We start from the raw sequence: 21,825 nt of genomic DNA, 5'->3' as shown, positions 1-21,825 counted from the left end.
ATAGTAATTTATCTGAAAGAGTCTGAGGGTCCTACTGGATTGTGAACTCGTTTGAAGCCCCAGAAACTGAGACAACAGCAAGACGGCTTTAGACTATATCAAGAAGGGCAGTCGGACCACACGTGGAAGTTCTGGGCACCACATTTTAGAAGGGCGATGATCAGCTAGAGAGCATCCAGAGGAGGGCAAGCAGGACGGTGAGGTATCTTGAATTCATGTCAGGTGAAGTATGATTGGAAGAAGTGGTGATGCAGGGGCTGCTAGGAGGTGCAGTAAATAGAGCACCAGCCCTGGAGTCAGGAGGACTTGAGTTCAAATGGGGCCTCAGACACTTGACACACTGTGTGACCTTGGGCAAGTCACTTAACCCCAACTGCCTTGCCTTCCCCCCTCAGAAAAAACAACAATAAATCAAACTAAACGAAAAAAAAAAACAAGTGGGGATGTTTAGCGTGGAGAAGGGAAGACTCAGGAGGAATATTTGTGCTGTCTCTAAAGACACACTAAGGGTGGATGCCTGGGATTCATCCTTGACTCTGCACTTGCCTTCACAACATCCCCACCCTCTTCATGTCCAATGAGCTTCGGTGTTCACCTCTACCTCCATATCTCTTGCATAAAACAGTCTACTCTGCCACTGAGAAGCGAACATATCAGCAGGGGAGAGAATGTATATACTTACTGATGAGCACATTGAAAAGAAAGCCAAGGTGATTTTTTGGTAAAGGTGCAGGAATTCTGAGGACTGATGCAGTCAATTTTTATTGTCTTCATGATGCTGCGAATAGACCTACAATCTTGGGTCTAAGCAAAACTGCAGAGGAAAGTTAGAGGCGTGATCTGGATCCCTCTGGGATCAGGCCATAGGGACAAGAGGACTTTGAGGAGAGTGTCTGTCTCCCCATTGAGATACAAGAAGCTGCTGTGGTTGCTGTTTGCTCTGACTTGAATGTTTGGACAAGTCCAAACCTCAGTCAGAAAATAAGTAGACCAATTAACTTGAACTAAAGGGGAAAGAAGAGAAGCTTTTTTGCCACTCTGGAGATGGTTCTCATTGGTCAGCCAACTGTAGATTTCTAGGACCTTCCTCCCTCCAACTTTGAAGTGTGTGCAGGGGTTACAACTGTCATCTAGCCTAGCTTATACCTGACCTGTCTGCCTCAGTGTCCCCAAGAAGTGGTCATCTAACCATGGCTGGGAGACCTAGGGAGGGAAATCCACTACCTCTGGAGGAAACCAATTTTGCTCTGGGATGGCCCCAATTCATAAGAAGCTTTTCTTTGTATAAGAGAGAAATGGATCTTTCTGTCATTTGAGCTCAAAGATTGTTCCTTTTATCTCCCACCTGGCATGACAAGAATTTTGTTTTGTTTATGGTGTTACAAAGTGCTACATACCCATTATCTCTATTATTTAATATTCAGAACAACCTTTCAAAACAAGTATTATGGTATTCGTATAAAGATCTTTGAAAGGCAATGAGATGTAGTGGACCTGAACTTGGAGCCCTGCTTTGGACTCTGACTAGATGTGTGATCCTGAGGGAGACACTCCCCTCAGTTTATACATCTATCAAATGGGCACAATAATAGCTTGGCACACCAGACTCCGGGAGAGTCTCAAAAGAGACAGTTTTGCAGAGTTGGTGACTTGTATGGTGGCAACAGTGCCTGCCTTGGGGTCCTGAAGGGTTAGGCTTTCTTTTCCACCATGTCCATTTCTTGTCCAACCATGGGCAAGTCCTGTCAACTCTCTGAACCTGTTTGTTCATCTGTAAAATGGTGATTGTAACAGCTGCACTTCCCATACCACAGGATTGTTGTGGAGCTGAAGTGAAATGTCTGGATGTCTTTGCCAAATTTAAGGACCAGTCACATTGTCACTACGTAAAGTCCTATTCTATATAAGCAAGAATTGATGCTTTCATTGTGCACCTCAGCACACTGAGTGCAGCACCCAGCGCACAGTGGGCACCTCCTCACAATATCTGCCGCAGAGCCTGAATCCTGGTTCTGCCACTTAATAGCTTGGGGAAATCCCTTAATGTCTCGGAGCTCGGCTTCCTCTTCTTGGAATCCCCAGCTTCCAGCCTCGAATGAAGGGATAGGTGAAGACACTCCTGATCCTTCTCTTCATGGGGGCGGGAAGTCTGTAGGTATTAATTGCACGTGTTTTAGGAATCCCCCCCCCTTTTAAAAAATACTCTGTTATATGGAGTGGCTCTCTGGGAGAGGAAGGGGGAAGAATGTTGGGAATAACTATAATGACGTGAGAACAGAAGTCATCAGTAAAATCTTACTTTTTAAAATAAGGAATCTCTAGCTTCCTTCAAAACTCAATTCTGCCTGCTCCTCCGACACACGCCCCCAGCCCCATCCCAAGTGCCGGCAATGCTAAGCATCACCTTCCACCGACTGTGTTTACACGGGCGGAGCTCTTATGGCCCGTCTAGAGGGCCCTCCTCCGAGGAGGAATGGAAGCTCCTTGAAGGCAGAGACATCTGCTGGGTCGCCTTCTATTTTCAGTGCCTAGGAGGGCCCTTCACGGCGACAGCGCAGAAGGGTGCGGGGTGAGCAGACCCCCACACATGGAGGGGTGGTGCTCTCAGCAGGGGCCGCTGCAAAAGCCTTCCCTCTCCTCCCACCCGTCTCCTTAGCCGGCAGGTCGCCTTGGGTGCTGAAATAGGAGCCCCTCTTCTCCTTGGGGGCGGGGCTAGGAAGCTGCCTTCAGCCTGTCTTCCCTGGGAGGCGGGGCTAAGGGTCTGCTTCGTTCCCCCCGCACCTATCTCACTGCGGGGCGGGACTAGGAGTTAGCCTCCAGGGCTTCTCCTTTGGGGGCGGGGCCAGAGGCCTGCCTCGTGCCCCTCTCTCACCGATCTCGCCGGGGGCGGGATCAGAGGTCAGCCTCGTGCTCCTCTCTCCCTGGGAGGCGGGACCAGGAAGCTGCCTCGAACCCCTCTCCTCGCGCCTGGTCCGCTTAGGTCAAGTTCCCATACCAATGACCTTGTTCTGGTCTCGCCCCTCAGGGACAGTCAGGGTTGGCAGGCGGTCTCCGGCCCTATTCCCCCCCCCCCCCCCCCGCGGGCGGAGCTGGGCCTCAGGCCCGCCCTCTAAGTCATGCCCGTGCGGGCCGCCCGAGTTGACGGCGGCGGTGTCAGTGCTAAGCCGGGGAGGAGTCCGGCGGCGGCGTCGACGGGCGGACGGGCCAGGCCCGGGCTCCCCCCACCGCCCCGCCTCCTCCCTCCCTCCCTCCCTCCCCCCACCCTCGCGGCCGCCCCGCCCCCGTCGGCGGCCGCCGCAGTCAGTCCGGGCGCCGTAGCCCGAGCCCCGGCCAGGGGGCGCTGCGGGGCGGGGCGGCCGCGGCTGCCGGAGGACCAGGACCGGTACCCGGAGCGGAGAGCGGGAGGACGGCCGGGAGGACGGCCGGGCGGCAGGGGCGGCGGCGGCCGGGGCTGCGCTCCCTCCTCGGTGCGGGAGTCCCTCCCTCGGGGCCCGGGCCCCGGAGCCGCAGCCAGGGCCGGGCCGGGCGGGGCCGGAGCCCAATGCGGAGCGGGCGGCGCGGGGCGGCAGCGGCAGCGGCGGCGGCGGGCGCGGGGGCTGCGCCCTCCCCAGGCGGCCCCGGCGCGGGGGCCCCGGCCATGCGGACCCGAGCGGCGAGAGCGGCAGCCCGCGGTAAGTGCGCGCGCGGCGCGGGCTGGGGGGGGGGCGCGGGGACGTGCGGCCCGCTCACGCACCCTGCGCGCTCCCGGGGGGGTCTTCGGAGGGGGAGCGGGGGGGGGGGGGAATCTGCATCGCGGCCGGGGCGCAGGGGGAGGTGGCGGGGCCCAGAGCCCGCCGCCTCCTCGTCCCAGGGCACACAATGCCCAGCACACGCACGGAGCCTGGCACCCCGTCCACCCTGCGCGGGCCCAGCCTACGCATCTGTGCACGGCCTCCACCCCCACACATGAACGCGGCACATGCGGGCACGCAGCACACACACGTACGCACGCATGTACGCCTTCTCGGACCCGCAGCCCCCCGCCGCCGGGGGCAGGTTCTGGGGCTCCCCGGGCCCCCCTGTCGGGCCTCCCAGAGGGACCCTAGCCCCGCGGGCGGAGGGAGCGTGCATATGTTTGCGTGGGCCGCGCTCGTGGGTGCAGGTGATGCCCCTGTGGGGAAACCCCCAGGCATCCTCGGGCGCGCCTGGCTGGCTCGGTGGGCAGCCTCGCCGGGATCCGGTCTGAGGCCCTGCCCCAGACTTCCTGGCCCCGCAGCTCCGGCTCCCGGGCGCCCCAGACCCCCGCGTGGGCAGGGGAGCCTCAGGGAGCCCCCGGGGGCACTGGCCGGGGCCCGCCTCCCCCGGTGCCCCCGCCTGCATGTGGCCGAAAGGCCGGGACCCCCGTGCGCGGCTCTGCGGCGCCTCGGCAGACCCGGGCTCCGATTCCAGGGTGCGGTGGGCACGGGGCCGAGGGGCAGGAGCTGCCCGAGGCGTCCCTCGTAGGCGTGGGTGCGCGGGGCGAGGGGGGGCGAGGGGCCGCTGCGGGGCAGCTCCTCATTTGTAGAGACGCATCGTCCCGTGGCTGCCCGCGCTTGCTGTTTCGTAGCGGGCATCAGATGTTCTGCGAAACGGGAGCGCAGCATGTTCGTGTTGTCACCTTGACCCACGTCTTTTACAAATGGTGCCTTGGAGAGATGACATAGGCCACTTGGTGGATTTGAGCTTCGACGCTGGTTTGTCGTTATTTGTGGTTTAATGGAGCCCTGGAGGTAGATCAACTTTATAACTTGGGAGATTTTATGATTCTGTTATTTAATTGATTCAACCTTATGTCCCCAGTAAAATAGTGGTATTGAAGAGATGGGCATTGGTTTCTGGGAGAACTGAGGTCATTAAAGGAAATTTGTCATTCCCTGAAGGCAGCCCGAGCTGTTTTACTTAACTATGTGTTTATGAGTGTGTGTGTGTGTATGTATGTATGTATGTATGTATATATGTTGTTGTCCAGTTGAGTCAGCGACCCGTTTGGCATTTTCTTGGCAAAGATGCTGGAATAGTTTGCCATTTCTTTCTCCAGCTCATTTACTGATGTGGAAACCTGGGCAAACGGGGTGACATGACTTCACCACGGTCATGCAGCTAGTGTCTGAGGCAGGATTTGAACTCAGGTGTTTCCCTTACTCCAGGCTGGGTGCTCTATGTACTTTCACACCTAGCTGCCTCTGCTTGATGGACAAGCGCTCTGGGTTGGGTAAGGTTAGGGGAGCACCTGGACAAGAGGCTCATGGGATTGCGAAGCATGGTGGGCTGAGATTCTCTAGTTGGATTCCAGATCTGTTTGGGTGTTATTTCATTATCAGAGTCCCTGGAAAGGCCCCTTCTGAACCAGAGCGCAATGGGACATGAAGACAAGATTTTATTGATCACACTATTGTAGTTGCAGTACCAGAAGGAAACTTCTGTAGTCCAGTCCATTATCTTTACTCGAAACCATTTCAGTAAATTGGTCTTTCTTAGTTTCTTAAACACCTCCATGAGAGAATATTAGACATCTTCCTTTGGTAACCCATGGAAGTATCCAACATGGTACTCAACAGATAGATTTTTGGTAAAAAATGCAAGTGTGTGTATGTTTTCCCCACTCCTTCAACATTATTAAAATACCCTGGCACTTTATCAACTTACCTGTCTCAAACCAGCTATAGTATAATGTTTTTGTTCTTCAGGTGGGTTCAGGATAGAAGTATCAAAGAGGATCTCTTTAAATTCCAGGAGGGCTTGGGGTACTAGACTCAAGTCATTATTTTACTTCTTGTTGTCTTTATGACGTTGGGGAAGTCTCTTGACATCTTTGGGCCTTAGTGTCTTCATTTGGGAAACGAAGAGTTTGGACCAGATAATTTCCAAGGGCCTTTCCAGCCCTGGTCCTATCATTAGATCAACAGGCATTTATTAAGCACCAGTACAAAGTGCCAGGCATTGAACTAGGGGATAGGGTACATATCCAACAAATGACAGTCTACCCAAAGGAGGTGACAATCCTGGGACCTTATGAAGCCCCAGTTGGGGTCACAAAGGTTCTAGCAGGACTCTGCTATTGATAATTGTGTTTTTGCCAGACACTGTTTCGGTATTGCCAAATGTAAATCAAAACAAAAAAAGATGACATGATTTTTAAAAAATCTGACCCGACAGCACTAAGGTAGGTCATAGTTAACCAGATACAAATATTTTTATATTCAAACACATCTTAGGTGGTGATACATTAATTTCCCACTGCAACAGATTATAGTATCATGGGTCAAGTGAGGACTCTGAAAGGCTGCTAAAATTTTAGTCAAGCTATGTAATTCTATTTCTTTCCATCCGTATTTTACCAGCTTGTCTCTCAGTATTGCTTTGTAAGATATGAGTTTTACATTTTGTTCTGTAAGGTGATAATTTAAAATAAAATAATCTTTTGGAAAGGAGAATAAATGAATGTTAGCATTTGGGCCTGGGCCACCACTGTTGAAATGGTTTATTTCATCAAGCTTTGTGAGGCACCAAGCATGTCAGAAGGTTCCTGTGCTTAGAGCCCCAAATTTATATTCTTAATTTCCTAAGGTTTTCAGTAAAGTAATTTTTCTTTTAATGGGATGGAACTGAAAAAAAAAAAGTAATGAAGTTGCCTTTCGGTTCCTGCATCCTAGCTCTTAAGACTTCCAAATGACCTTCTTTTTTTGTTTTGTGGGCACCTGGCATTCTGCTGAGACTTTTTGGGTGGAGAGCCAATATAGTACATAGTGGGAAGAGGGCAGAGTTTGGAGTCAGGATGCAAATCTGTTCCTGCTGCTTCTACACTTACCAGTTTGTGACCAATGGCAGTTTCCTTTATTTTTGACACTCAATTTCTTGTCTGTGGAGTCAGTGGGCTCTAAGGTCCATTCCAGTTCAGGGTCCTCTGACTTGAAAATCTTAACTTCTCATTGCCAGTATTTCCCATTCCTTTTTATAAATAAGGTAGATCTTATAACATGAAAGCATACTTTTAGGGAGTTTCATAATGATCTTTTGATTTTAATTGTACAGCTTTCTTTAGTTAAGCTATGCTATAGCACAACATTCTTTATAAAGAATTGAAATGGTAAATGGTAGTTATATAGAAGTAGGTCAGTACTTAATTTTGTTTGGTCTTTCTAAATTTAGTAGAGTGATACCTTACTAAATACCTGGAGTAGAATCCTGTTAGGTGGCCAGAAGTGCCTTAAAGCAAGAACCTATCCCTTTGTGAATTCATGATTTGCGTGAACATTTTTATGTAATGGCCCACATTTTAGGTGTCTATGGAAATTCATCAGCTTGGTTCAGTGTAGTGTAAATGTGTTTGCTTGCTGGCTTTTCACTTGTAAGACAGTCCCCTGAGCCCTGAGTTCTGGCAAGAACTTAGAGGGTCTTTATGGTTATTCCTAAGACTTACTCCTGATCAACATGAAATGAATACTGTCCATAAATATGAAGCAAGAGGGAACTCTAAATTAAATAATGACTAGAATGTTAGTGGAGCTTAAAGTTTTAAAGGTTACTGCCTTTTTAAGAAAATTACTCATAAGATCAAAGATTGAAGATCAACAGCCTCCTCGTTTTATAGGTTTAGTTTTTCTGTAATTTTGCTATACTTGTGGTGCTGGTGGTGGTGTAAGTGCTTCATAAAATACTTGTTTATTGATGGGGAGGAACACTAGGTTTGAAGTCAGAAAATCTGTGTTAGGGTCCTAGCTCTGCCACGAGAGACCTTGATTTAGGTCCTTTACCTTTGATCCTTGATTCCGTGATCTATAAAATGAACAGAGGATATGCACTACACCTCAGAAGTTTATGGTGAAGAAAGAATTTGCAAACCTTAAAGTGCTATAGATATGTGAGGAATTATTATTCAAGAATTTGTAGTCTCCTTATCAACCACAGATAACAGTCTGTCTGTACTTAAAGACATGGGCTGCAAAAGTGGCTGTGCCGTGTGCTGAGCTTGAGAAAGGAAGAGGGTGTCCTGAAGGTTGGTGTACAGTAAGTAATATGGTTAAGTGAACTTCATGGGAAGAAAAGTTCCTGAGCTGGGAGGCAAAGAAAGAGTTTGGAAATGACAGTAGGGAGCAAGGAGTATGCCTCTTCTGCCTCTACTAATAACGTGGGGAGGGTGGGGAGAGAAGGTGGTGCTAGAGAGGGCAGCCTATCTAGTGTTGTCAGAGAGGAGCCAGGACCATAAGAGCTAATAGATGGAAAGAGAGTGAGAGAAAGTGGGCCAGGAATTTGTTCTCTGTGGATTAGGAGGGTATACTGGAACATGTGGGAAGGGCTGGATTAGGACCTGAGTGGGGTAGAATTGGTGGGGATGAGAGAACTTGCGGTGTGTGTGTGTGGGGGGGGGAATGGAGGGGTGGCTAAGGATAGGTTTCTTCTAATTGGCTGGAGCTTTATTATTACAGGGATAGGAAAAGAAAGAGGAGAAGCCATGGGGAGGAGGGTTACAGTAGGTAGCAAGCAGATGGGGTGTTGTAAAGAGAGCTAGGTCAGGCCTGACTCCACTATACTATGACCATTTAAAACTCATTTTAATTTGAAAATGACCCTTTTGGGGGATTTTCAGACCTGAAGCATGTTGTCGTTCCTCAAAATTCAGTTTCTTATAATTCTCCTAATTGCTCCTAATTACTTTTCCCCTATCAATGTGTATGTTGCTTATTGTTTGCAGTTCTACATTTGGATTTTATTTCTTAAAAATTTAGGCTTGTTTATTTGGGAATATATTTGTTCTGGTTTGATTTTTTTTTTTTTTTAGCTGATAATGTTCTCTTACAAAGTGTTCTAAGTGGTTTTTAATACCTTTGCTATTTCACAAATTTGCCAGATGGTGGTAAATTTCAGTTTGAGGATCAAAGTTTCAGATTTAGCTTTTTTGCTTTTTGGTACTAAGACTTGATATCAAACTCAGTGAAATTCATTAAACTCATGGCAGAAAAACTCTCCCTTCTAAGAATGTTCTTTCACAAAAGGCAATTGTAGACCCTGGGTTTAGTTTTCCTGTAATTTTGCTGAAGCATTTCTTAAAAAGTTAGGGTCAGGTTGCATATTTAGCTGTTGAAATTTCTAAAACCTCTAGCCTGGCAGGTTTTAAAGGGCACTATTACACCTTAATGACTTTAATTCTAGCTGAACACAGATTAACCATTGTTCTTTTTTCTCTAGTGTAAAATAGTCCTGAAGCATTGTTTTTCATTTCCAGACAGCCAACCATCAAGGTATTAAAAATGGGTCACCAGGCTTTGGAGGGCACAGTTCAAAGTCAGTACTAGTGACCTACCAGTGGTTCTTTCCTCCAAGTGAGAAAATACTGTGCAGACTCTTTGTTTAAATTTCTAAAATGAAATACTTGAAATGTTCTTTTTGCTTACTCTGAGTTACCCACAACATGGCTCACTTGCCCGAGATTGCTTTTAAGACCATTAAGAGGTCATGGGCAGACTCCAGGCTAACTGAACCCCTCTTTGGGTCGGGCACTAACTGGGGTAATAGGCCCTTTGTGGCCTTGGATCCTATAATTCCAGATAAAATTACCCAAGCATTAGTAGACTTGAGGACCTTTCCTGTTGGGTTAATGGAATGTATAAACCCTTTCTCATTGTTCTAAAGATCTTTTCTGAAGTTTCATTAGTGAAGGAATTACATTTTGCCTGTTAGGATTTGTTTTGTCAAAAGTAGAATAGTGAGTGGAATGCCCTTGAGCAAAGCAGATTTTTCAACATTTTTAATTTTAAAAGTGATAATTAGGAGATTGATGACTAGATTGTTAGAAGCACACATGACTTTGGAAAATCATTTAATTCAGGTATTTGGAGTCCCTTAGAGGAAAGTGGCTTTCCCAGGTCATGGGTTGATGCCATCTGCTAGCTGATGTTAGCAAGTTAACAAAACACATGATCACACAGGCAGCAGATGGGTCAGGGAATAGAACTCTGGACCTGGACCTCAAGAAGCCTTGCATTCAAATCCTGACACAGACACTAGCAGTGTGACCCTGGGCAAGTCACTTAAACTCTGTATGTCTCAGTTTCTTCAACTGTAAAATGGATATAATAATAGCACCTCCCGGGGTTGTTGTGAGGATCAGATGAGATAATATTTGTAAAGCAGTAAATTTGTAAATACAGCTCCTGGCACATAGTAGATGTCCCCTTCATCTTTTTGTGTCTTCTTCCCTTCCTCCCTCCAACCCTTCCTTTTTTCCTTCTTCCCCAGATTCTTAATCTGTTAGTACTCTTTTTACTATGCTCTGGTGTTTACCCTAATGAATTTACTATTTGTCGCTAGGTCCTGGATTTGTTTTGGCAGGTAGACTCCCAAATATTTTATAATGTCTACATTAACTTTAAATGGGCTTTGTTAGAAATATATAGGAATGCCGAGGATTTATGTGAGTTTATTTTATATCCTGCAACTTTGCCAAATTTATTTATTATCTCAAGTAGTTGTTTACTTGATTCTCTCTAGGATTCTCTAAGTATATCATCATATCATCTGCAAAGAGTGACAGCTTGGTCTCTTCTTTGCCTAATCTAATTCCTTTGATTTCTTCTTTCTTCTCATTGCTACAGCTTACTATTTGTCTAAAGCCTTTTTAAAGAAAAATTTGTCATTGATATGGAATGGTAGGAGAGATTTTTTAACTGTGATATACTCTTGAGGCAAATTTCTTGGGTGTCAGTGACCAGAGAAATATCATATTACTTCTCTGACCTTCCATTTTCTCACCTGTAAAGTAAAGGGATCAGCCCAGATAATCTCTAAAGTCTCTTCCAACTCTTAAGAATTCATGATTCCAACCCAGGAGACCTGAATGTAACTGCAGAAGGCAACCAAATAACATGGATAAGAATGCTGCAATGATGTGAAGTAGAGGAAAACCCTGAGCCTGCAGAAGCAGAATGGAAAAAGCAAGGGCCTAGTTTGCATAAAGGTTTCCCTTGGAAGAAATAGAGACAAGCCTTTTGAATAAACATATTGTAGTGCTAGAAGACTGGAGCCCTACATGAGGTCATCAGTGTGGTTTCTTTTCCATCTTCATACTTTTTTTCTTGAAATGATTAGAATGCACATTTGAGAAAATTTGCTCAAGGTTGTTTCATGAGAATATAATCCAGGCTATAATAACACAAGCACACTTAAATGAAAAGTTGTATGAGAGCCATAAGAATAAAACTATATAGATCCATCATAGTTGAAATAGTGAACCTTTGAGAGAAAGAATGTTTAAAAGGCCCTGAGGGGCATGCTTGGCATTTGGATGGATGTCTAGGGAGTCCTGTGGCCCTACAGGCCCTGGAGAAACTGCATGATGGATGAGCTTCTAGATCTACTCAATAATCCAAATATAGAGAAGCTTTTATGCTTTTTGCTGATCAGAGACATCTGTAAATTATGGCTAAGGCCCCTTCCAACACTCCAGAAGTGATCATCTCACGTGACACTATTCCTATTACATGGAAATCATAGAAATCATGAGACCATACTGACTTGAGCCTCTTAACTATCTGACTGTTCCTTCTTAGGTTACTTTGCTCCCTGGTCATATCACGGTCCATAACTGTGCAGGTATGCATGGCTCTGACCAGGCCCTTCTTAAACTTGTTGTTAACCTAGGGTGCAATAATATTCCGTAGAATTCACATGCAGCTGTGAGGTTACAAGGAGGTGGCACAGATTTGGCTCTCCTTAACTTTCTGCTGAACTCTAGTCACATCTCCAGCTATCGGCTGGACATCTTGAACTGCATATCTTACATCCAGTGATGTTCTCATTGACTGTCTCCCATTTCTGGAATTCTCTCCTTCCTCTGTGCTTCCTGACTTTCTCGGCTTTCTTCAAGTCTTAGCTAAAATTCTACTTTTTCTAACAAGCCTCTCTTTGTTCCCCTTAATGCTAATGCCTTCACTTGGTTTTATCCTGTATATATCTTGTTTGTTGATGATTGTTTTCATGTTGTCTCCCCAGTTGGTCAGTTAGAAAGGACCTACTAGGTGCAAAGCACTACCCTAAGTGTTGGCAATGTAAGAAAGGCAAGAGACAGTTCCTGTTCTCAAGGAGCTCACAGTCTAATAAGGGAATCAGCAGGCTAATAACTAGGTACAGATAAGATACAGATAGGATCCAATGGGGCTAACCCACAGAGAGAGGGACCAGGATAGGCTTCCTCAGAAGGTGGAATTTTAACTAGGACTTGAAGAAAGCCTGGGCAGGAGGGCAAGAGATGGAGATGACAGGGCCAGGAATGCCAGTCATGGGGGACAGTCAGTGAAAATGATCAGAAATGGGAGATGGAATGTCTTGTACAGGGAACAAGGCTAATGTTACTGGATCTCAGAGTGTGTGGGAGGTAGTGCTTTTGTAAGAAGACTGGAAAGTGAGGAGGGAACCAGGTTGTGAAGGACTTTGAATGCTAAATAGAAAATTTTATATTTGATGCTAGCAGTGATAGGGAGAAGCTGGAGGTGATTGGATGTGGTGGTGGTGGTGGTGTGTGTGTGTGTGTGTGTGTGTGTACATATATACACACTTACCTTTAAGGTTTGCAAAATGCTGTACAAATAGAATTTCATTTGAGGTAAGTGCTATTATTATCCCCATTTTACAGATGATTAAATTGAGGTAAATAGAGATTAAGTTATTTGTCTAGGATCACACAGCTAGTAAGGGTCTGGGGCAGGCTAATAAGTATCAGGTTATTAGACTTTTATCAAAGAAATTTGCCATAAAGATCTCTCCCCCCATTGTTTGCCTTCTAATTTTAATTGGATTGGTTTTGTTTTTGCAAAAGCTTTCAAATTTTATGTAACTGAAATTTTTCATTTTATTTATTATCATCACCTCTGTCCTTTGTTTAGGTAAGAATTCTCCCCAGCCATGGTTATGAAAGGTATCTTCTTAATTCTTTAACTTTTTTATGATATGACTTTTTATTTTTAGGCAACATATCCATTTAAAGTTTGTTGTGATATATGGTATATGATGTTGCGTTAAACTTGGGTTAAAATGCAAAATTGCGTTCCCCTTTTCCCAGCACTTTTTGTCACATGTGGGTCCTTACCTGGTACCCTTGGGTTTTGGGGCACTAACACAATATTCTCTTATTTTTAAATTTTGTTTACCTAATATGTTCAATTGATCAAATCAGCTTTTCTATTTTTTCACTAGTACCAACTATTTCTGTTGCTAGCTGCTTTGTAATTTGAGTTTTGTAGTTTTTTGTAGTTTGTAGTTTTGTGGTTTGCTTTTGTAGTTTTTATTTAAGATCTGGTATTGCTAGACTGATTCCTACTTTTTTCCTAATTTCCCTTGAGATTTTTTTGTTCTTCCAGATAAATTTTGCTGTTATCTTGTTTGATGCTACAAAGTAAGTCTTTGATAGTTGGATTGGTATGCTATTAAATTTGTTCATTAGTTTAGGAACTATTGCTATTTTTATTATAGTGAAATGGCCCAACCACAAATAGTATTTCTCCAGTTATTTAAATCTTTATTATTTTTCTAAAGAGTGTTTTCTTGTTTGAGTAATATACATCCTTAATGTGTCTTGTAGGAGTACCTCCTGATTTTTAACATATTTTGTAGAACTACAAAACTTTTTTCTTTTTGTCTCCTCTCCCTGGGTTTTGTTAATATACAGAAAGGCTGATGATTTTTTGGTGTGTATTTTATATCCTGCTATGTTACTGGCGTTATTTCAATTAATATTTTAGTAGGACAACTAATTTTTTGTTAAAAAAACTTTTCCCTTAAAACAGTTCTGAGAGGTACAGTTAATAGAAGGGTGATACCATCAAATCTCAGAATGAAGTGATTTGCTCATGGTCACATAGCTAATAAGTGATGGAGTTTGGACCCAAACATAGAGCTTTCAATTACAACTTTTAAGTCTTTCCATCAGATCACTGTGCCTCTGATACACATTAGCTCTATCTGTTTATTTTTAGCACTCATTTAAAAAAAATTGAGTTCCAAATTCTCTCCTCCGTTCCTGGTTTTCTCCTACCCAGTGAGAAGGCAAAGCAATATGCTATCAGTTATACATATCAAATCATGCAAAACATATTTCCATATTAGCCATGTTGAAAAAAAAATCCAAACCCAACAACACTAAAAAGCAAGAAACATAAAGAAAGTGAAAAAAGTATGCTTTATTTTGCTCTCAGAGTTCATCAGATTTATCTGTGGAGGTGGAGAGTATTTTTCATCATAGGTCCTTTATAATCATCTTGGATTATTGTCTTGATAGAATAGTTAAGGCTTTCTCACAGTTGATTATTGTTACAATATTGCTTTTACCGTGTATAATGTTCTCCAGGGTCTACTAGCTTTACTTTATATCAGTTCATATAAATCTTCCCAGGTTCTTCTATAACCATCCTTCTTACTTTTATAGCACAACAATATTTATCACAGTGTATACCACAATTTATTCATCCATTCCCCATTTGATGGGTATTCCCTCAGTTTTCAGTTCTTTGTTACCACAAAAAGAACTGCTATAAATATTTTTGTACAAGTAGGTCCTTTTCTCTTTGGGATACAGATCTAGTAGTTGTTTTGCTAGGTCAAAGGGTATGCACAGTTTGATGATAGTCCTTTGGGCATAGTTCCAAAATTGTTTTCTAGAACAGTTTGCTGGACTAGTTCACAATTTCACCAACCATGCATTAGTGTTCCAATTTTTTCCACATCTCTTCCATCATTTGTCATTTTCCTTTTCTTTCATGTTACCCAACCTGATTGAAAGGATATTCAATAGCCTGCAGGATAAATTAGGTCAGCACATAGTCCCGCTTGTCTGTCCTTTCAGTGTTTCTTGCATGAAAAGTGTGGATGCTTGCTTTGGATGGTGTTCTTATTATAGACTACTTAGGATGACACTGAAGAAAGTGTCACTTTTGCTCGAATATTGTTGGTAGTTTTTTAAAATAACCTTAATCAGGTCAGTCTTTGTGCTGGCTGTCTGACTTACTACTTCAAAGGATTTAAGGAAGAGGTGAATGCCATTTTGGAAGTAAAATTTTAAAAATATTTATCTTCCAAAGCAACTTTAAATTTGGGAAAAAATATAAGCAATACCCTAGAATGTCCTAGAAGATGAACATGGTAACTTTAAAAAAAATTGTTTTCTAGCAAATAGTGTTACTGCATTGAATGCACTAGTACTCCTTAGAAGGTCAGTAATGTTTGCTTTGGAAGTAAGTGGCCTAAGGTAGTTTGAAAGAAAGGTTGTGGCTGCTTTGTGTATGATGGCGTTATTCTAAAAAACAAAATTGGGTAAGAAAAGGTAAAAAGGAGCAATGATCTCATAAAAATCAGCTGTGAAAGGAAGAACTAAAACAGAGGAAACAGGTAGAGGGCTAGTAATATTGAAACCTTGCTCTCATTTGGGTTGAAAAGGAAACTGTATATTTGAGGAGGTTTAGAAGTCTTCTGAACTTCCTGGGAGATAGTATAGGGGAGGGACTTTGAAAAGGGAGATTGAGGGGGGGAAGAGATAAGGAATTTTAGAGGGTTGGGTAAAATAAGGAATAAAAGGGTAATGGAAAAGATAAGGTAACTGGGAGAGGGTAAAAAGAGAGGCTGAGAAGAAAAATGGTGAGTAAAAGTAAGATGGAGGGAAATTCACAAATAGTAATTAGAACTTTGTCAAATCTATAAAAATATGAGTCATCCCGCAGTTGGTAAATGGATAGAGGATATGAACAAGCAGTCTCCCAATGAAGAAATCAAAACAATTTGTAGTCCTATATATAAGAATGCTTTAAGTCACTATTGATTAGAGAAATGCAGATGAAAACCTGGAGATATCCTTTTGTACCCTACCCGATTGTCTAAAATGATAGAAGGGGAAACTGACCAATGTTGGAGAGGATGTGGAAAAATTGGGCACTAATTCTGAATTTGTGGAATTGTAAAATGATCCAACCATTTTGGAGAGCGATCTGGAAATTATGCCAAAAAAGTTATTAAACCGCCTATACCCTTTGACCCAGCAATACCACTCTTTGGTCTTTTTCCAAAGATTAGGGAAAAAGATAAAGAGCCTATATGTTCTAGAATGCTTACAACAGCTCTCTTTGTTGTGGCAAAGAGCTGGGAATTGCAGGGGTGCCCATCAATTGGGGAATGGCCGAACAAGTTGTAGTATATGATTGTGATGGAATGCTACTGTGCTATAAAAAATGAAGTACTCAAGTGATTTTAGAAAAACATGGAAAGACTTGTATAAAATAATGAAGAGTGAAATGAGCAGAGCCAAGAGAAAAACATTGTATATAGTAATAGCAATATTAAGAATGATTTTGAACAAATAAGTTATTTGTATATTATAAATATGCAAATTAACTATAAAAGATATGAAGAAAGATGTTATCTGTTGCCAGAGAATTGATAAATACAAGCAAATATAAAATGATTTCTACACGCACACACACACACACACACACACACACACACACACACACACACACACACCCTATTTATGGCTAATGGTAGCCATCTCTAGGGTGTGGTGAGGGAGGGAAGAAAAAAAATTACCGGATAATTTTGTTTTGAAAGTAGATTTTCAGTTTCATGTACAATTGTCTTTTATTATACTATGTTATGAAAATTCTTGTTTTATTCTATAAATTAAAAATTAAATTAAAAAAAGAAATAAGTGACTTACCAATATTATTCAGTATTGTATGTATAATGCTAGCAATAGCAATAAGAGAAGAAAAAGAAATTGAAGGAATCAGAATGGGCAATGAGGTAATAAAATTATCTCTTTTTGTAGACGATATTGTGATATACTTGGAAAATCCTAAACTAAAAAAATTAGCTGAAACAGTAATTTTAACAGAGTAGCAGGATATAAAATAAGCCCACATTAATCATCAGCATCTTTGCCTATCACTGATAAAACCCTGCAAGAAGACATGCCCATTTAAAATAATTGTATGCTATAGAAAATACCTGGGAGCATACCTGCTAGGACAGGCCCAGGAACTACATAAACATAATTATAAAACACTTTTTACATGAATAAAGAATTAAATAATTAGAGAAATATTACTTGTTCATTGGTGAGCAGAGCTAATATAATAAAAATGACAGTTCTACCTAATCCACTTATTCAATGCCATACCAATTAAATTACCAAAAAATTATTTTATTGAGCTAGAAAAAATATTTCATTTGGAAGAGCAGAAGGGCAAGAATGTCAAAGGAATTAATGAAAAAAAATTTAAAGGAAGGAGATTTAGCAGTACCCGATTTTAAACTTATATTATAAGATGGTAACTCAAAACTATCTAGTACTGTCTAAGAAATAGAAAAGTTGATCAGTGGAACAGAGTAGACATACAATACACAGTAAATGATTATAGTAACCTTGCGTTTGATAAATGTAAAGATTTAAGCTTATAGGATAAGAATTCATTATTTGATACAAAACCATTTGGAAAACTGGAAAGTAGTCTGTCAAAAATTGGGTATAGATCAGTCTCTTACACCATTTACCAGGTTAAGGTCAAAATATGATCTAGATATAAAGGGAGATGGGGCAGCTAGGTGGCATGGTGAATAGAGCACCTGCCCTGAAGTCAGGAGAACCTGAGTTCACAAACAGCCTCAGACACTTCACACTTAATTAGCTGTGTGAGCGTGGGCAAGTCATTTAACCCCAATTTCCTTGCCTTTCTCCCTCCAAAAAAAAAAAGATATGAAGGGAGGTATCACAAGTAAATTAGAAAAACGTGGAACATATTACCCATCATAGTTATAGAAAGGAGAAGAATTTATGATAAATGAGAGAGAGAGTATGTGAGATATAAAGTAGATAATCTTGATTACATTGAATTAAAAAGTTTTTGCACAAACAAAACCAATGTAGCCAAGATTAGAAGAAAAGCAGGAAGTTGGGGGAAAATTATAGACTGTTTTTTGGATATAAAGGTCTCATATTTTACATATGTAGATAACTGTCAAATTTGTAAGAATACAAGTCATTCTCCAATTGATAAATGGTCAAAAGATAACGAAGTCAGTTTTTCAATGAAGTCAAAACTATATGTAGTCATATGGAAAAAAATTTTTTAAGTCATTAATTAAAGAAATGCAAATTAAATCAACATTTTGAGATATCTCATGCCTGTCAGATTGGCTAGAATGATAGAAGGGGAAAATGACATGTTGGAGGGGATGTGGAAAAATTGGGACAACTAATACACTGTTGGTGGAACTGTGAACTGATTCAGCCGTTTTGGAGAGCAATCTGGAATCATGGCCAAAGAGTTATAAAACTCTGTATACCATTTAACCCAGGAATACCACTATTAGGCCTGTTTACCAAGGTGATCAGGGAATATGGAAAAGAACCTATATGTCTATCATGTTTATAACAGCTCTTTTTGTGATTGCAAATAACTGGAAATTGAGGAGATGCCCATGAATTGGGGGTTGGCTAAACTAGTTGGGGTATATGATTGTGATGGAATACTGCTGTGCTATAAGAAATGATGAGTGGGGGCAGACCTAAGTTCGGTTCCGGCCTCAGACACTTAACACCCACACAAAAAAACTAGCCGTGTAACCTTGGGCAAGTTACTTAACCCCAGTTGCCCTCCAAAAAGCAAGAAAAAAAAAAAGAAATGATGAGCCAATTGATTTTAGAAAAGTATGGAAAGATTTGCATGATATAAAGAGTGAAATAAGTAGAACCAAGACAGTGTTGTGTACAGTGATGGTCATTTTGTTAGAAGAATAACTGAATAACCAAGTTATTCTGAGTATTATAAATATTCAAATCAACTGCAAAGGACCAATGAAGGAAGATTCCAGTCACCTCCAGAGAAAGAACTGATAAATAGAAGTACGTATAGTATGGTTTTACATCTATATCTAAATCTATGTCAAATGGTGGCCTTCTCTAGTGCGGGTGGGGAGGGAGGGAGAGAGGGAGACCATTCTGAACTTAAAATGTAACCAAAAAAAAGTGGCCTGTAATCAGCTCTGAACCAAATGAAAGCCCAAAGAATAGCTTTTGAACCCATGCCCCTACCCTGTGGCTTTAAGGTCTTGGGCAACATTTTTAGCCTGTCTGGTTGCCTAGAGTCACACAGTTGTGGATGGAGCCTGGGTATGAGCCCAATCCTTTTGAGTCCACTTATTTCCTACCAACACTCCTTTGCTTCCCTGGGTGATGGATCGTCATCATTTTGTGTTAATAAAATTCTTAGCATTGCATTATAGTTTTTAGACCTGACCTTTTTGTTTAGAATTTCTGGAACATGCATTTACATGGCTGTTCATCTCTAATTTAAAAATCACAGATTTCTAGAATATTTTAGATTTAGAAGGGATGTTAGAGATTATTTAGTAGAAATGTCTTGCCCAAGGTCACACAGATGTTAAAAATCAATTTGGGATGTGTAAGTAAAGGTTGATGCTTATCAGGCAGAGCACTGTGGATTATTCCTTAGTGATTTAAAAAAAAATCAATGGTGTTATTTACTGAATTGGAGTTTGTAGAGTATTGTTGAAAGTATTCCCATAACCCTGTTTCTCTTTAGTATTTGTGAAGGACCCATGATTTCATTTTTGTGGTTATATCCTCTACCAACAATGATTGTGGCCCTATTAGGTCTGAGTGTAGAAGGTTTGGTGAGTTGCTGTGGCTGAAAAAAAATTCATTGGCTTACTTCTTGGTGAGAGCCTCTCCAAGCTTAATTGTGATGGTTCTCATGTATTGGTTAGCCAGAGTTGGTCTTAAACATCAAATAGAAAACTTAACTTTGATTCTGGAGGTAGTAGGGAACCATTGGATTTTGTTGAGTGTGGGTAGGAGGGAGGTGACATGGTCACACTTGCTTTTTAGGCCACTTTGACAACCAAGTAGAAGATGAATTGGATTAGGGAGAGATCTGAGTCAGGGAGAGCAATTAGAAGGGTTTTCCAGTAGTCCAGATGAAAGGACCGTCAGACCTTGTACCAGTGTCTTGGCTATGTGAGTGAGAGAACGAGATGTATTTGGGAGATACTGTGAAGGTATAATGACAAGATTTGTTTTTGCTCAATTATGTATATTTGTTGCAATAAATATATTTTTCTTTTCTCTTTATACCCTATAGGGTAGGAACTGGAAGGGAGAAAAATGGAATAATGTAAATTAAAAAAAATAGAGGCGAGAGGTTACTACAGATGCAAATGTTGCATGTGCAACAAGATAGGGTAACTGTATTGTTAGTTTTGTTGAACTGTTTTACTTTGTTACAAGAGACCTCTCATAAAGTTGGGGTAATTTGTAATGTATGTAATATAAAAACAAAATTCCCCCCAAAACATTTTTAAAAATCAGTAAAACTTAAAAATATTTGACCACAGATTGGATATGGGAGGTGAACACAAATGAGGAGGTAAGAACAGTATCAAGGTTTTCAATATGGGAGGATGAGAACGGGAGCAATGACTTGGGAGCATGATCATACTCTTAACACATATAGGAAAGTTTTAAAGAAGGAGAATGCTTGAGGGGAAGGATAGCAGGTTCTGTTTTTATATATGTTGAATTTGAGATGCCAAAGGGAAATACAGTTTAATATGGCCAAATGGACTGGAGCTCAGGAAGGAGATTAGAGCTGGGATCATAGACATAAAGATGATGGTTGAAACTGCTCATGAGATCACCAAGTGAGATAGCCTGAAGGAAGAAGAGAAGAGGGCTCAGCACAGAGCCTTATGAGATCCCCTTGATTAGTGTACACGACCTGAATGAAAATCCAGTAAAGGAGACTGAGTAAGAGTAGTCAGATAGATAGGAAGAGAACCAGGAAACAGTAGGGTCACAGAAACAAGAGGGGCAAGTTACTAGGAGAAGATTGACAGTGTCTGAAGCTGCAGAGAGGTCAAGAAGGATGAGGACTGAGAAAAGGACATCAGATTTGGCTATTATGAGGTCATTGGTGACTTTGGACAGTGGAATGACATCGGAATCTAGAGGCATCTACTGAAGAAAGCTTTTTCAAGGAGTTTAACAGAGAAGGGGAGGAAAGAATTTTATGGCTAGGGGAGATAAGGGTGTTTGTAGGTGGCAGGGATGAAGTCAGTATGTAGGGGGAGAGTGAAGATAATAGCTTGGGGCTGATTTGGGGGGTAAGTTCTTGGAGATGAGAGGGGATATGTGTTTGACAAGGAGGACAGCAGGGTCTTCTTTAGGGACCTGGTTAAGATGGAATTACTGTCTGTTGGGCTGATATACTAAGCTTTTCAAGAGGGATAAGACCTGCCCAAACTTGTTGTCTATTGGCATAGTCTTTAAGAACGCAGGCTAACCCTTTTATCACCCTGAGATGTCAGGGAAAGGCTTCAAGAATTCTTGATTTCATCAGTATGGGTCCTCCCTCCTCCACTGCAGACTGCGTAAGACTATTGGCCAAAATATTTATCATCCCCTGATGACTGGTTTTTAGATGAAAGACATTTAGTCCCCAATCTCCTCTTCTCATCTGTATCAAGCCTTCCTGCTACAGTATAGGGGCTATTTCAGCTTACACATCCTTGGTATTTCTTCTGAAAATCCAGAGGCACAGCCACCATTCTAGAACAGGGCTTCTTAAACTTTTTCTACTCTTGACCCCTTCAGCACTTCTTAAAATGTGGGTTGCTACTCCATATGGGTCCATGAAAAATGATGAATCAATCTGCCCACCTCCTGATGTAGAGACAGTGGATTCTGAGGCGTACTTCTTTTGGACGTGGCTAAGGCAGGAATTTGTTTTGTTTGGCTATACATATTTGTAA

The 21,825-nt window shown here is 42.2% G+C and overlaps 1 protein-coding gene across 3 annotated transcripts in view; it reads left to right on the top strand.

Annotated features, from left to right (window-relative positions):
* Positions 1 to 21,825, top strand: part of LOC138165346 (zinc finger FYVE domain-containing protein 9-like) — a 219,329-nt gene that overhangs the window by 7,768 nt on the left and 189,736 nt on the right. The window contains exon 1 of one of the 3 annotated variants that reach the window (XM_069093578.1): positions 3,606 to 3,671. The exons of the other annotated variants lie outside the window; for them this stretch is intronic. The gene's annotated coding sequence lies outside the window, so the exon portion shown is untranslated. Of the gene's footprint in view, positions 1 to 3,605; positions 3,672 to 21,825 lie in introns of those variants that run through there. 3 annotated transcript variants of the gene reach the window in all.

The sequence above is a fragment of the Petaurus breviceps genome, unplaced genomic scaffold, assembly GCF_028583685.1.
Source record: "Petaurus breviceps papuanus isolate PSGF00001 unplaced genomic scaffold, PetGlider_PUasm1.0 208, whole genome shotgun sequence".
Lineage (NCBI taxonomy): Eukaryota > Metazoa > Chordata > Mammalia > Diprotodontia > Petauridae > Petaurus > Petaurus breviceps.
This window is presented reverse-complemented; position numbering and strand designations above follow the sequence as displayed.